The sequence below is a fragment of the Epinephelus moara genome, chromosome 19 (assembly GCF_006386435.1).
Source record: "Epinephelus moara isolate mb chromosome 19, YSFRI_EMoa_1.0, whole genome shotgun sequence".
NCBI lineage: Eukaryota > Metazoa > Chordata > Actinopteri > Perciformes > Serranidae > Epinephelus > Epinephelus moara.
Window position 1 is genome coordinate 21,636,780 of NC_065524.1, and position 14,617 is coordinate 21,651,396.

The 14,617-nt window shown below is 41.6% G+C and overlaps 1 protein-coding gene across 2 annotated transcripts in view; it reads left to right on the forward strand.

Moving 5' to 3' along the window:
- Positions 1 to 3,151: 3,151 nt before the first annotated feature.
- The window catches only part of marchf8 (membrane-associated ring finger (C3HC4) 8), a 107,723-nt gene continuing 96,257 nt past the window's right edge, over positions 3,152 to 14,617 (forward strand). For both annotated transcript variants that reach the window (XM_050070790.1, XM_050070789.1), the window contains exons 1-2: positions 3,152 to 3,241; positions 3,468 to 3,518. The gene's annotated coding sequence lies outside the window, so the exon portion shown is untranslated. The remainder of the gene's footprint in view (positions 3,242 to 3,467; positions 3,519 to 14,617) is intronic.

Below are 14,617 nucleotides of genomic sequence, written 5' to 3' on the forward strand. Positions count from 1 at the left end.
AATGTGGTGAAAATGCTGTTTTAGTATCAACAACACAGCTGTGTTTCACTCTCCTGCTTCTCTGCACATTCAAAACGAACTCCGTCCTAATCTTTCCATGCCACGCAGCAAGACAGCCTGTATCTGACTGACACAGAGACACATGCATGACAATTTGGCAGACTCACTTCTGAGGTGCCCACTTTGTCCAGACAGCGCACAGAGGCTCCGTTGTCCCACCCCAAGGACGGAGTGGTGGACTTTGCATCAGTAATAAGCTCAAACACAATGACAGGTTTCACAGAGATAGAGCCGGGGCTTTGAGTCAACAGAGGGTACATTTCCTGGTTTAATAAGTGAGCCTCTTCCAACAATCTTTTGGTGTAGTTACAGTACATGGTGTGAGTCACTTGAGTCACTCGGTACACTGCAGGCCATTCATAATCTGAAATGAAGACCATTGTACTAGAATATATTAATAGAGTCTGACTGGGTTGGAGCTGGAGTAGTTTCTATAGGCTCATGACGAATCTGTTATGTAATAACCATCACATCTGCTGGGAAATGGAAACTTATAGGTCTGTCTAAAGGTAACAAAATCTATAGATCGGCAGCAAATCTAAAGCACATTAATTAAATGAATACTTCACTTACAGAATGAAATTTTGTATATCAGTTACTCACTCTGTGTTACGTTAAATTCGTAAGGAAAACGCGTTTTGTCCCACATGCCTCCAGGATGAATGAATAATCCAAAAAAGGACTAATTTTTGGATGGGTCGCAATAAAGGGTGGCCACATTAATCAACAGCAAATTTAATACAAAACTTCCAAACTCTCACACAGCTTATACAGTGTCAACCAAGTCCCATTGGAGTGGCATGCCTGGGCAAGCGCATGAACTTTGCTCAGGCAGGCTCATCTGCATGTGATACTGTTTACCAGGAAGTATTAATTTTTTTTTAGTGAAAATGCATGTGTTTGAGAAGTACTGAGTATACAATGAGATTTGGATTATACTGCAAGAGTAGTGTGAGAGTTTGTAAATCAATGTTTTGATATAGTTTTGTTGTTAAACGTGGTCTTCTTGTACTTCAATTCATCATGAATTTTTTCCATTTTTTGGATTCTTCGTCTTCAAAAGCTAACATGTACAAATGACTATTCAGGGTTGTGCACAAGACACCAAGTTTTTTTTTTTTTTTGTTCTAGCATGGATCAGAAATTACTCTGTCTTACTCGGTGTCTGATTGGCTTACACTTACCCTAACCCCTAGAAAAAAATTCCAGTGCTGGAATTTTGGCTAGGGGTAACTTCCTGGACTTTCCTTTGATTGTCCAACAGCTGCTCAGAGCCAAGAAATAGTCCAACACACAGGGTATGTCCGGAAATGCCCACTCCAGGTGCTAGAGTGCACTCTGGCACAAAATGGGCTGTTGGTGAATTCTGAGCACTGTTGGGGTGTATTGTTCGGTTATTCAGAACACCACATTTTTGGAGCAGCAGATTGTACTCTGGGCGCTCTGTCTGAGACGGAGCAGCAGACCATCGAGCAGAGTGAACAAACTTAACCGCTTGTTAATTTGCGTAGAAATTGAATGCTCTTTTTAGTGTAGAGGGCCAGATTGGATTTACGAACTTACTCGTAACCTCCAGTAAAATGGAGACTTGTCCTTTGTAGGGTTGGCTATTTTTTAATCAACTGACCTTTTGCTAAGCCCCGCATCTTTGTGATGGCCTGACAAGATGTCAGAGTAAGCATTGAGCCCACACTGTAACTAACTGCACTCCTTGAAGAAATATTATTAAATTTTTTGAAAAATGAAACAGTAATTCCAGAGAGAAGCAGATAGAGGGGTCAACAGTCTGTGTTTGAAGGATATATCCAGGATGTCAAACTGACTCAGCAGCAACAACAGGTTAAAAAGACAAAGATAGTTAGAAGCTAAAGCCGAACTATAGGCTACAGATCACAGTGTAAAAGTGAACCACCACATCACTGCTGATCGCCACAGAACACAATGAATATAAAGGGAAACTTCGCTGATATTCAACCAGCTGTGTGGCAAACAGTGTTTATCTGCGCACACTGCGATGACACACAGCTGGTTGAATATCAGCAAAGTTTCCCTGCTTCCCTTCACTGGTTCCTGTACAGCAGGGTCGGGCTTTTTTTCACTATATGGTATAATCTTTAAAAAGCAAAAGCAGCATGTGTATACATTCAGTAGGCTATATCTTCAGTAGCTAGCTAGCTAACCCTACACTTTCAGGGTTTCAATTTGGTTTTGGAGCAGGGAAGAAACATATATTTTTTACCAACCTCTCCAGGTAACGAGTATCATAAATACACTACGAGCTCCAGGCACAAAATTTAGCTCGAAATCCACAAATTCAGCCTGAAAATTAAGGAAATCTTAACAAGGGCATTAGAGTTAATGGAGCACAGCTGTGTTGTTTTCGGACCCTTGCTTGATGCTACGTTCTGATTGGCCAGTCTGGGTCGGGGGGCGGGACTTAGCGAAGGGACAATTAACAATCATGGTAGGCTGTAGCATGTTAATTGGTGAGCTTGGCAACGGCAGGCTAGCTGTTTCCCCCTGTTACCAGCCTTTGTACTAAGCTAAGCTAACCGGCTTTATTCGGGGTCAGTGGTTGTTTGTCAGTACAGACTCCAGGACCAGTCATGGGGGAAAATTGGCCCTCATTTGGAGTCGGTTTTCATGTTCACCTAATGAATGTAAGTCCAATATTCACTGTCCTGTTATTGTCTCCTGAGGGACATATTTGACTCTTTAACGGCTAAATGCTCCACTGTGTTCTCTAGCCATGCAGATAGTGTATGTTATCAATTTTATTTTTTGTTTCTGTTTGTCACAGCTGCCTGCTCTTGCTTGAAATGACGTGTTAAAAGTGCTGACACTGATATGAGGTAGGCTAACAGTCAATTTAATGAGGAACTGCAGAGTTATTGGATGACAATGTTATTTGGGTTTGTCACATTTACATTTAACAGACATAAGTAACTGATGTAAATATTAGGCTACATATCTCACAGTCATCCTCCTCTTCAGCATCACAGGCTACATTTCCCACCCCTCAGTGCGCCCGCGTGCGCCGCCTGTCCTTTAAACTCATTATTTCCCTTGCATTTTTTTCACTCCATCTTAACGCGGAAGTCAGTGACGCACCACTACACACAGCTGCTCAGCGGGGGCAATGAAATAAACAAAACGTCGTGATTTGGTGCCAAACACAGCGGTGAGTGCCCTCTTTTTTCCTGTTAGTTGGAATATGGAGCAACATTTGGTCCAATGCAGCTATGCGTCCGTCCACACTGAGACTCCTCTGTCTCCGTTGCGCCTCTCGCTGTATTAGATCCAACCGGAGGCGGCTGACGGTCGGTCGGTTGGACGGACGGACGGACGTGCGTCTGGACTGTGCCTGTGAGAATTTGCTTTTTTATTTCTTTCACTTCCCGCTGTAGAAGCAGAGAGTCGGTCCCTGGCGACGGTCACCATAGCCTGTTGTGATTAAGGTATGATAATTCAGTTTAATGTCTGTTGCGCTCTGCAGCAAAGAAAAAAAAATCAGCAACGCGTTTGTGTCAGCTGAAATGTCTGCTGGTTTGATATGAATTTATTGCTTGGGTTTCTGCCCATTCAGCATGTGTTAGACTCAAGAGAAGACGTAATGTTGACTGTGTCCGAGCAAGCCTTTGTTGGTGTTGGTGTTGGTCTCACCCTGCCTTTGCAGCGCTCAGTGGAATAATATGGGACACCAGGTCATGAAAATATAATTAATAGCATTCCGACACGATTAAGCATTTATTGCATCGGATGTTGGAGCATTTTTCCCCATCACTGCTGTCTAGGATGCTGTTACCCTGCATTTAATATGGGGTCACGGTGCGATATAGCTGCAGGTCTGCCCCTTTTGAGTTTAACATCATGAATCAGTATTGATTGTCTGTGGTGAAATTTGCATGATGGCCCACAGCAGAGCTTCCTTTGTCCCACAGAGCATTTGCCACTGTCTGTTCTGTAGACTAGAGGTCTGAGGCGCACTGTCCGGCCGGCTGTTGCCTTATTATGTGCCATAATAAAGCCAAGTGGAGCACCCAGCTGCACTGCTTCTACAGGCTACAGCTGCCAGAAAATATCAGTGATTCCTGCCCTGTATCTGCTGCATGACATGAACAACGCCACAATTCCACACTTGGATTATAGTGTAAAATGTTTGATATAGTGAGGTTTGTAGTCAGCCATCAGACCTAATAATCAGGGAATTGTTACAGTGGCTCTCAGATTACACTCTGTACTCTCACTGGCTGCAGGATCAGCTTTCCCCAGTTTGTTCCACCTTACACTCCAGCTCTGCTGTGTGCCATGATGCCTGCTGTATGGTCTGTGCATGTGTATGGCAGCAGCAGCTTGTTTTAAATCTTTTTAAAGCAAAGCACTCTTGTGTACTCTACAGCTTTCTGCTCTCGCTACCACTGTGTGGATGCCTGCTGTGGTATTTATTTTTTTCTGTGGGAGTGCAAACATTTCACTCATCTTCATTCCAAGGCAACGAGTCCTGGCATCATGTCAAAGACAGCTTCTCATGGCACCACCTTTATGTTGGTGCAGGCTACAGTGTGGTGTTCAGCTACTGCCAGGGTTATAGGAAGAGCAAGCTGTGTCCCTGTGTGCGTTACATCACTGTAGCCTTTGGTTATGTCTTTGCCAGTGTTGTGAAATACAGAGGGCTTGTTGCGATAAGAAGCCTCATTGTCCCACTGGTATCTGTAGAGTGTGCATGCGTAAACTTGCAGATAACACAATGCGTATTCTCTGTGTCGCGCTGCTGTGTAAGTAGGCCTCCTCACATGAAATTACCGCATATAGATTGACTACTTCTCCACACAAACACTGGTTACGTTTCTGACGCAGATGAGTGTTTGAACAATGGTGACGGACGGTGGCCTTTTTGTAGGCAAGCTGTTGGAGCTCTAATCTTGGTTTCGTACTTGAATTGAACAAAAGAAATATCTTGACTTTGAAAAAACGTCATTGGTAACGCTTTTAATCTACAGTAGCAGCGAAAGAGAGAAGCCAGCCTTTTTATTCATGAGACATTTTCAACTTGTCACAGTCTTCATGCTGAGTATATATTTTTAGTTGAATTATTGCAACGATATCAAATGTTCAGGGTTGGATTTTTTTAGAATAATAAGTGGAAAACCTTATTGAGTGACTCTTAAAGTCAGGGGTCTTTTTTTTTTCCAAAAGTTTGACTGCACTCGCACCAACTTATTTTGGTAAAGAATAATCCTCTCATATGAACCCATCATGCACTTCCTAGAGTCCAGTCCTCTCCCTCTGGTTTCCTTTTCCTGGCCTGGTCTTCCGTCATGACCGGCTGACTTTCTGCCCTCTGACAGTGAAGGATTTTGCAGGTATCAACAAGCTCTCTGCCGTTATGAGAAATCTCATCTATTCCAGACCCCGAGCTGCCTGAGCTGTCAACATACTCTGAAGTCATCAGTCGTCCTGTCAGGACCGACTGCAGGGAGAAATGAGAAAGTAAAGCCATGATTATGATTCCAAACGGGAGGAAGAGGGCGACGGAGACTGTGTCTGTTAAGCTGCTAAAATTGCGAGCGAAGGAGCCTGCAGTCTTAATGGACTGTGCCATTGTGTGCTTGCAAATTAACTTATACTTTCTGTCTCCAGAGATAGGTTCTGAAGAAAGTAATTGGAGGGCGGAAAGAATGCAATCCAAAGTATCTGAAGGCTCCGATAGTAGCTTTCTGCCAATTAACTGCCGTCATTGTTTGACACAATTGGTTGTGATGGTGAAATGTGCCTCCCACATTATTTTACAATATGGAACAGAGGACGCGTTTGACAGCTCCTATTGTGCTATTCTATAGAGGTTTCAATCAAATTCAATTTAACAACGGCCTGAAACATTTCGACTTGCAGAAGAGTTTCAGAAAAAGGTTTTTAGCTTCGGCTCACCCACAGTAATCTTTATTTCGGCTAATTAGTTTGTTCCAATAGCCGATGCCTGTCTTCGCTAACCACATACAGACACTTTCAAAGGGCAAAGAGCTGAAATGAAATGTATTTATCTGTGTTGAGTAACAAGTTTTTTTTTAAAGCTGATGGTTATGCAGCTAAGTTATTTCCTCAGCTGTTTGGTCAGTAAAACGTCAGGCAGCAGTGACATATAAAAGTACAAAAGTAATCCCTCTCAATCATCACTTATAACTAGAACTAGAATTGTGTGGTGGTGTTTTTATCTGCAGAGACTCTGCTCTCTTACTTTTTTCTCTCTCTTTCTTATTTTGCTGTGCTCTGGACATTCCTGTGCACACACTCAAAGCGGACAAAGTCTGTTGAATTTACTTTCACTTTTGCTGGACAGAAAGTAGCCAACAATTCCTGCATAGTATCCATTTAAGAAGCTGTAACTAGTGAAGTTTTAGCATTTCTCTTGAAATTAATTAGTAATTTTTAGCCATTTTTCTGTGTCATTGTTTGTTTTGTCATATTGCTTGAAGACAGTAGATTATCCTTATCAACAAGACAATATACCCCCACCCCTCTTTCTAACACACGCACACACACTTCCCTTTTTCTGTATTTCCTGTACATAAACTCTGGAGGATGTGTTAATTTTCTAGGTAACCACAACACTTGTGATTTGCGCCCCAGCCGATCAGCAGCAATCATCTGTAGTCCTAATATCTTTCTTTTTCAGTCTTTGATGTCAGCTTGTTTCAAAATGGCACCTGCAGACCCCCTCTCTGACTTACACTGCATATCTACGTCAGCTGCTTGACCCCGTCTCCTCTCTCTAATGCTTAATCTGTAAAATAATATTGATTGCATTCTACATAGAGACAGGAGATGGATCCAGCCATAAAAAATGACTCCTCATAGGTATCCTGTTCCCTTGTACAGGAGTATGTGCGTGTGTTATTCAGGATGTGGGTTTTTCCTGGACTCCTGGGACTGTACGGAAATTGCGATAGTGTCATTACCTCTGTTTACTAAACTCCCGGCTTAGCAAGTTTTACTTTTTTAATTGATCCTCGGCTGAACTAATTAAAAGTCTATTAACAATATTACCACCATATGGCAGCTGCAACCGTACCACAAGGTTTCCAGTGCCTCGTAGAGTGTGTGCAGCTGTCCCATACTGCTTTTGTTATCTGATCCTGGACTGTAATCGTATGAACACGTCCCCTGCTAGTCTTGTTGTATCAGCCTCTGGCTGGGCTGTAATCTAATAACATAATAAAGGTATGATACTGTGTCGTTTCTCTTTGCCTCCCGTGCACTAACTTAATCCTGGCCTGCCCTGCTACTTTGCCCCACTGTGGCTGGTCTTCATCTGTGGGGAATAGAGTATTGATCCAATCTAATGACTTCCTATGGATGATGTCATACACCCCTGTGAACTAAACCTCACTGGAGTAATGCTAATGGCAGTGATTAAAAAACATTGTTTATAGGACCACATAGTGTTTATATTGATATTTCTTACTCATCTTAAGTTCCCTCCCTCAATCAGACGCACAGTGTGTGTGTGCAGTTGTTTATGTGTGTGTGTTGCACGGGTGCAATAAAATGATAATGTACGGGATGAAGAGGGGGAGTGCTCGACAGCTGCTATACATCAGCCGAGCAGAGGTGCTGGCTCAGCTGAATGGACCGTCGGATGGCACTGCTGCAGGTAGCGGCCTATGGTTGATGATGTCATTAGGGCTTTCACAGTCTCCCAAGGTTTCTGTCTGCTCGTGGCCACGAATCAAGAAGAGGGTGTGGGGAGGGAGCCACAACAGTGCAAATACTGTGTGTTGCTGCGGCCAGACACAACATGCATTTTAGCAAATAAAATGGCTGGTATATTTGACCTTTATATATGTTGATTTGATCCCATTTTGGGTTTCATATTTCTATTAACAATCCAAATATCCACTGTTTTGTGCTTACCTGCTGCTTTATCACACTGGTAGCTGCATTGGGATCGTCTCTTGTGTTACAGGAAAAAATAGTGTCTTAGTGAGGGGTAAGGCAGTCACAAGCTTCCTGAAAAGCTGCAGTGTTTTTTGGCATAGATTCTCCAAGTCTCTGGTGCTCCACAGAAGTGATCAAACGGCATTCTTATAAAACATGTTTTCTCGTTGGGTGTTTTGGTTATGGTTCATGTAAAAACTTCATAGGTGTTCAGTTGAGTGTTTGCTAAATCCTACCCCTGACAGTGATTGTCCAATCATACATAAGCAGCTGTAACTATGCACAGCAGGCCTGTCAAGCTTTGGATTTCTACACATGAGGAAACAGTGTACATGTTGCTGTACTAACAAACCAACTGCCAAAATAAATGTTGGGATTGGTATTGTATTACATTTGTACGTTATTTTGTAAGGGGTACATTGATGTTTACGTTTCTTTACCGTTCAGCAATGCAGTGGTTAATGTGTGGTTAGGTTTGGGTACAAATACACTTGGTTATGGTTAGGAAAAGATCATGTTTTGCCACCCAATTTTGATGGGACAATCCCAGCTGGAAACGCAGCGATGTCAATATAAAAACAACTGCTTTTCATGGCACAATTCCCGCTGTAAACATAGTGATGGGTCACTAAAAAAACACCCATATTTGGTGTTTAAATAGCCACTTAAACACTGCGATGACTCGCTAAAAAACAACCGGTTTTGTTTTTTGGGGGTATTGAACAGTAGTTTTGCATCCTGGCAGGTGTCTTGCCGAGGTGACACGCCATCCGCCATCCTCTCTGCCTCCTAATGACAGAGTACATTTTATATACTATATCACTTTAGAAATGCTTGTATGATGTATGAAACGTACAAACGTAACGTTTCCGTGGTTTGCAGAAACATTCAATGCTTTCCTGGTGACTGAGCTGTTTGGAGGGTGGTGTAGATTTGTTTGCAAGACCATTAAAAAAACACGAGCATAAGTGTAGAAAATGGATTAAACGGTGTGTTTATCTGCTCTAATTAAAGTTTAACCGAGCATTACTTCCAAGGAGCACGTTATAAACTAACTACATTAGTGTGGGATGTTACTGGTTTGGCTATGAAAGTCCCATGGATGCCACGCACATCCACTGTGTTGTACTACTTGTCCTGGGTGCTATCAGGAGTGTAGGGTAACGTTAGCGGCTCTGTCCTTCTTTTTATTGTGTTTGGTGGTCGACTGGGTTGAGATCTGTAGACTACAAAGCACACACCATATAAGTCAGACCATTTCCATGCTCATCAAACCATTCAGTGACCCCTTACATGTTGTATGGAAGAATCTGCATTAATTATGTTCCTCCTCTTGTTTCCTCAAGTCTTTGCTTTAATTTGTCACCTGTCTGAGCCTGATTGGTGGACTGACTGCAGACTTGACACACTGCTTCTTAATCAGCAGCGTTGAAGGCGACGTCTTGAAACAGGAGCGACTGAAGGCAGAGTGATACGACAGTGTGGAAATAGGGATGGAAATTGTCTTTAAGTTCCGCATTAAGAACAGAGGCTCTGCGTCTTTCATTTATATGGATGTCTTGTAAGTGTCTGTCGGCAGTCTCAACAGCTGCAATGTGACTACAGTATATTTGGATGTACTGTAGTGAGCCACTCACATTTATTCAGGCTGTTTGCATGGCAGGACATCAGACAGCATTTGATGTATTTTTTTTGAAAGCTGTGTGACTATAAGGAATCAATCAGTGGAAAAACATGTGACCTTTTTATTCTAATATAATTCCTCCCATGTTGAACTTCACTTTTTCCCTGAGCTTTGATTCATATGAGCAAAGCTTATTCATGCTCCAGTTCCGTTTTTAGTCTTTTAAGCTAACACACTATGCATGCTGCTTTACATCTCTACCATTTTCTCCAGCATATCATACGTAATTAGATTTCTGAAAGCCAGTCAGCCATCCATATTCATTATTTTTGTTTGAGTCAAAAAATCTACTTGCAGAAATGTTTTTGATGGCTAATCCATCATAGCAACCACGCTTACAGAAATCATTTTTAGTTAAAGCAGCAACTTAATTGATACACACACCAGTTTTAGAAGTGTGAATGTCTTCTAGTGCGTTCATGTAGCCAGACAAATACCGCTTCCACATAGTTTAATTATCAGAAGTTTCTTCCAGCATCCACACTGGAATCTGACTTCTCAAATCAACATGTGCAATAATAAAGTTGGTACTTTGATCAAGTTAATTATCCGTAATGTTCAGTGTAATTTATTCTCTAACCCTAGCAAGTTTCTAGTCTGTGCACGTTGCGTTTCAGACACTAATGGCTGTCTTGGAGTAAGGAGAGAACGGAATGGAAGTATGCTTAATTGATAATCTGTGACCTTTCTGTGTAAATGCATTTCTTTTTTTAGCCCCTGTCTGTCCCACTGATATTATGCAGTAACAACTCATCCTAGAGGCATCTCATGGAAGTTTGTCTTTGCCTCTGAACACGCAGCAGTGTTTTGTTTGGACTAACTGTAGGAAAAACTGTGTAATTGGCCTGAGCAGCAGCAGCAGCCACTGCGGCTGAGCAGACAAAGAAAATAGTTTACATGTCATTGTATTTTCAACACCGGCTGTCATGCGATCTTTGGGAAGTGCTGCGCAACTCCTGGAACTTCTTTGGGGGTTTTTCTTTTGGAACATTATCAATCCACCATTTATATGTGTAATTTACTCGAGTGCTTGTAAACAGAAAGATGTAATGAACTGCTTTTGATGTGGATTTCTGTAAACCAACCGCAAGATCCCAACAGCAGGGTCCCTGCTGTCATTTCATTATGAATATGAAACGAGTTTTCATTACTAATGACTTTTCTGTTGTTCCTCATCGATTGTTTCTGCCGTTGGTGTTTGCGCTGCTAGAGGAAATATGCTGTTTGTGATTTTTAAACGTATTCATGACTTAAATTTGATCAAATAACACATTCATGTCAGTGACAGTCCCCCGTCACACCAGCAAAAAATAATTCCAGCTCCAAATCTCTGCTGTGCCTGAAAATGCAGCTCAATTCTTTGATCATTTTAAGTGTGTTGCAGTTATTAATAGTGATTTAAATAATGAACTCAGACTGTTATTGTTTTGTACACATTTGTAGACATAATGTGATCTAGTAGGTTTGAAATTAGTCTGACAAATATTAATTTACTTAAATGAATGCAAGTTGCTGTGTTGCTGTGTACGGCTGTTGAAGCCGGTGTGATCACATGGACAGATGTGGTAACACTCAAAGCATTCAGGTGAACAGCTGTAATGATGAGTCTAATGGGAGGACTGACTTTTTGTTGACAATCTTTAGCATAATGTTTGCTGTCCAGGGAGGGATTTGCTGCTCTGTCAGGTCTCGGGCTATGAGGCTGACATGATGCCACCTGCCGCTGTATGTGACATTTTTAGGAGTTTACACAGACAAATGTGGTGATTATAGCTATGTAACAACAGCCAGCTTTTCTGCCTCTTGCTTGAAGATTTCCAGAGCTGAACATCTTGAAGGAGCAGTGTGTAGTATTTAGTGGCATCTAGCGGTGAGGATTGCCGACTGCACCCAGCTGAAACTTCTCCTATAACTCCCAGTTAGAATTCCCTCAGTATTCATTGTTCAGGAAGTTATTACCAGGAGCCCCTCCTCTCCAAAACAAACAGATCAGAGGCCTGTACTACGAAGCCAGTTCAACTTACCCAGGATATCTTTTCGTTATCTGGCTTAACTAACCCGTCACATTGGCCATCTGGATAAGGGGCACTACAAAGCTGGTAATCAACCAGTTCAGTCAACTCTGGGTTTTCCTGTCCAGCCACGAGCGCGTTCATGTGTTAATTACAAGTGACATCATCAGAACTATGAATGAAGTAGGCTAGGCTTCTTCATATGATACGAGATGACACATTACCAAAAGTATCAGTGACTGTGAGACAGTAAAATGTCAATGATGCGGGATATACACGATACTCTGTAATCTTACAATGGAAAATGTAGAAACATTGAAAATACTATCCAAAACTTCACTGTCGGCCAAGTCTTATATCATGTGTAGGTAACGCTGGGCTATATGTGACATTAGTAAATAGTATTTTTTGCTATTTAGTTGGAAGATGACAAAACAACTCTGAATATGTCACATAAAACACTTTAAAGTAACACCAGAACGTTTCTGCTTCTGCAGTAGAGAGTGGAAAAGAAGCCTGGTTAATGACTGATGAGGTCTCTCTGACTGAAATGTGGCATTTATAATAACAGGAGCCAATTAACAGTGTGTGGATTATTTTACTAATAACAAATTATCTTTTTTCCTACTTCTCATCACACAGGTGTCTCATGTTATTTTGAGCTGCAGTGATGGAATCAGAGTGTAAAATAATAACACTATCGCTGCAGACTAAAATAAAATTTACATAAGTGAAAATACTGTTACAATCATGTGTTTATTTTTGTAGACGATCTCTCCGTTTGTTAGAAGCCCTGTTTTAAAACCATGGAAATAGATCCTTGGAACAATTAAATCATTTTACTGACCCACAACATGTAGGCTCCTCTTTTTTACCTGAGACTCCAGACTTCTTTCCATGGATACTTTTTTTGTCAGTGATCTTATTGTTCAGTGGTTGAGTCTCGACAGGCTGTGATCCAATACTCTGAAGTTAGCCTGCCCCAGAGCAGATTAGCTGTTCAGTATAAGTTGCCACGGTGATTTATCCTGGTAAAAAGAGGACCAGCTTTCTGGTACTGAAAACCCAGACTCCAAATTCTGCTTCCTAGTACAGGCCTCAGGTAATTAAAACATGTTACAGTGTTTTTCCAGTGTTGTTCTGCTCATCACAGACAGTACGCTAGCCCAACACTTGCTAACGTGTGCTCACCTTTTGTCTGTGATAACTTAAAATCCAGACTTTCCAGCTGAATTATCCACAGAGGTCTGCTCCTCTCTAAAACAAAAGGACCCAGCCATTTAAACCGTTAAAAACACTGCACAAAGTAGTCACACATCAAAAATCTGTTTTCCTGATGCTGTTCGGTTCATTGCGGAGGGGCTGCTAACTACAGAGGCGAGAATGGCCCTTCCTAGTGTCTAGAGTTTGGTTTGTCCGTTCTGGGCTACTGTAGAGACATGGCAGTGCAACATGTCAGACTCTCTGGACAAGGACCAGCTCCCTATGTAGGTATAAAAGGCTCATTCTAAGGTAAAGAAAACACGACAATTCTTACTTTCAGGTTATTATACACTAAAAAAAATCCATACCTATTATTATATTCAATGTCTGCCAATATGTCCCCATAAATCCTACACACTGGACCCTTAAAGCAACACAAGTCACTGTTTGACCAACAAACGTATTAGCATGAGTCAAACTTGTGTAACCTGTGCACATTAAAGTTAGTTTTCTCAGGCTGTACAGCATGAGGGCTGGGTTATTTTGGATATACATAGGTCTGATTATCCCCATTACAAAGAGATGAGGGATGCGTGTAGAGGATGTCGGGGTGCTTTGTCAAACCAACCTGACATCTTCATTTGTTCGATTACCTTGGATATGGCTGCTGTGAGGACAAGTGGGAGGATGAGGGTCTAAATCAAGACATGTCTTGATGTGTCAAAGGTTGTGTGATGAATAACCCTCTCTCCGTATGTGCACCATGTCTCATCACCCCCAAACATCGACATCTACTCTCCGGAGACACTAAAAATGTCTTCCAAAAGCATATATTTTCCACATACTGCATAGTGGCATGTAGTCTGCATGCAGATTGTTTTGGATTTATTTGCAGATGTTTCAAGATGTTTTGGAAGTAGAGCTTAAACAATGACCTGATTTATCAATTGGCCAGTCAACAGAATATTTATCAGCAATTATTCTGATGATGATTTATTTCATTTAAGCATAAATGAAAATCATTCTCCTGTTCCAGTTACTCAGATGTGAGGATTTGATGCATATCTTTGTCACACAGGCTGTGACTATGAACTGAATACCTTGGAAGAAACAAGCGTGCAGACAAAATGATTAATCAGTTAACCAGGAAAAGAGCAGACTAGCAGATTAGTCAGTGATTATGACGTTAGTTGCATTGCTAAATGGAAGTGAATGGTGTTCTGTAGTTTGGTGTGCAGTTCATTGAAAAACAGACACCATCCAGAAACAACGTCCCATTTACTCTGGGTAATCCACAGACCTTGATAAGTGTTTATTGACTTTTTTCTAAAAGTACTTTGAGGGCATATTTTCCTTTTTTATTAGATAGAGGAGAATAGAGTTGGCAGGAAATGAGGAAAGAGAGAGGGGGAATAACATGCAACAGTTTCCTCAGCCAGACTTGAAGCAGTTCCTGCTATTATACGGTCAGCTGTTAAACCCTGAGGCCACGAGGACGACCTGAACTGCTTTCTAATGAAGAAATAGTCCCTATAAAGAGTGGCTAGATAGCGCCAGATAGAAGTGAGAGAATGTGTCTCATATGCTTTTATGTAACGTGGGTGGACTGTCCTTTTTTCAGATTGATTCTCTTCCACCAGTTTCAGTTTTACATTTCCCTGAATTTAGTGTCCACTGTTGTAGGTGAGTTCATCATTACTCCAAGTTACAACACTTTTCAAGT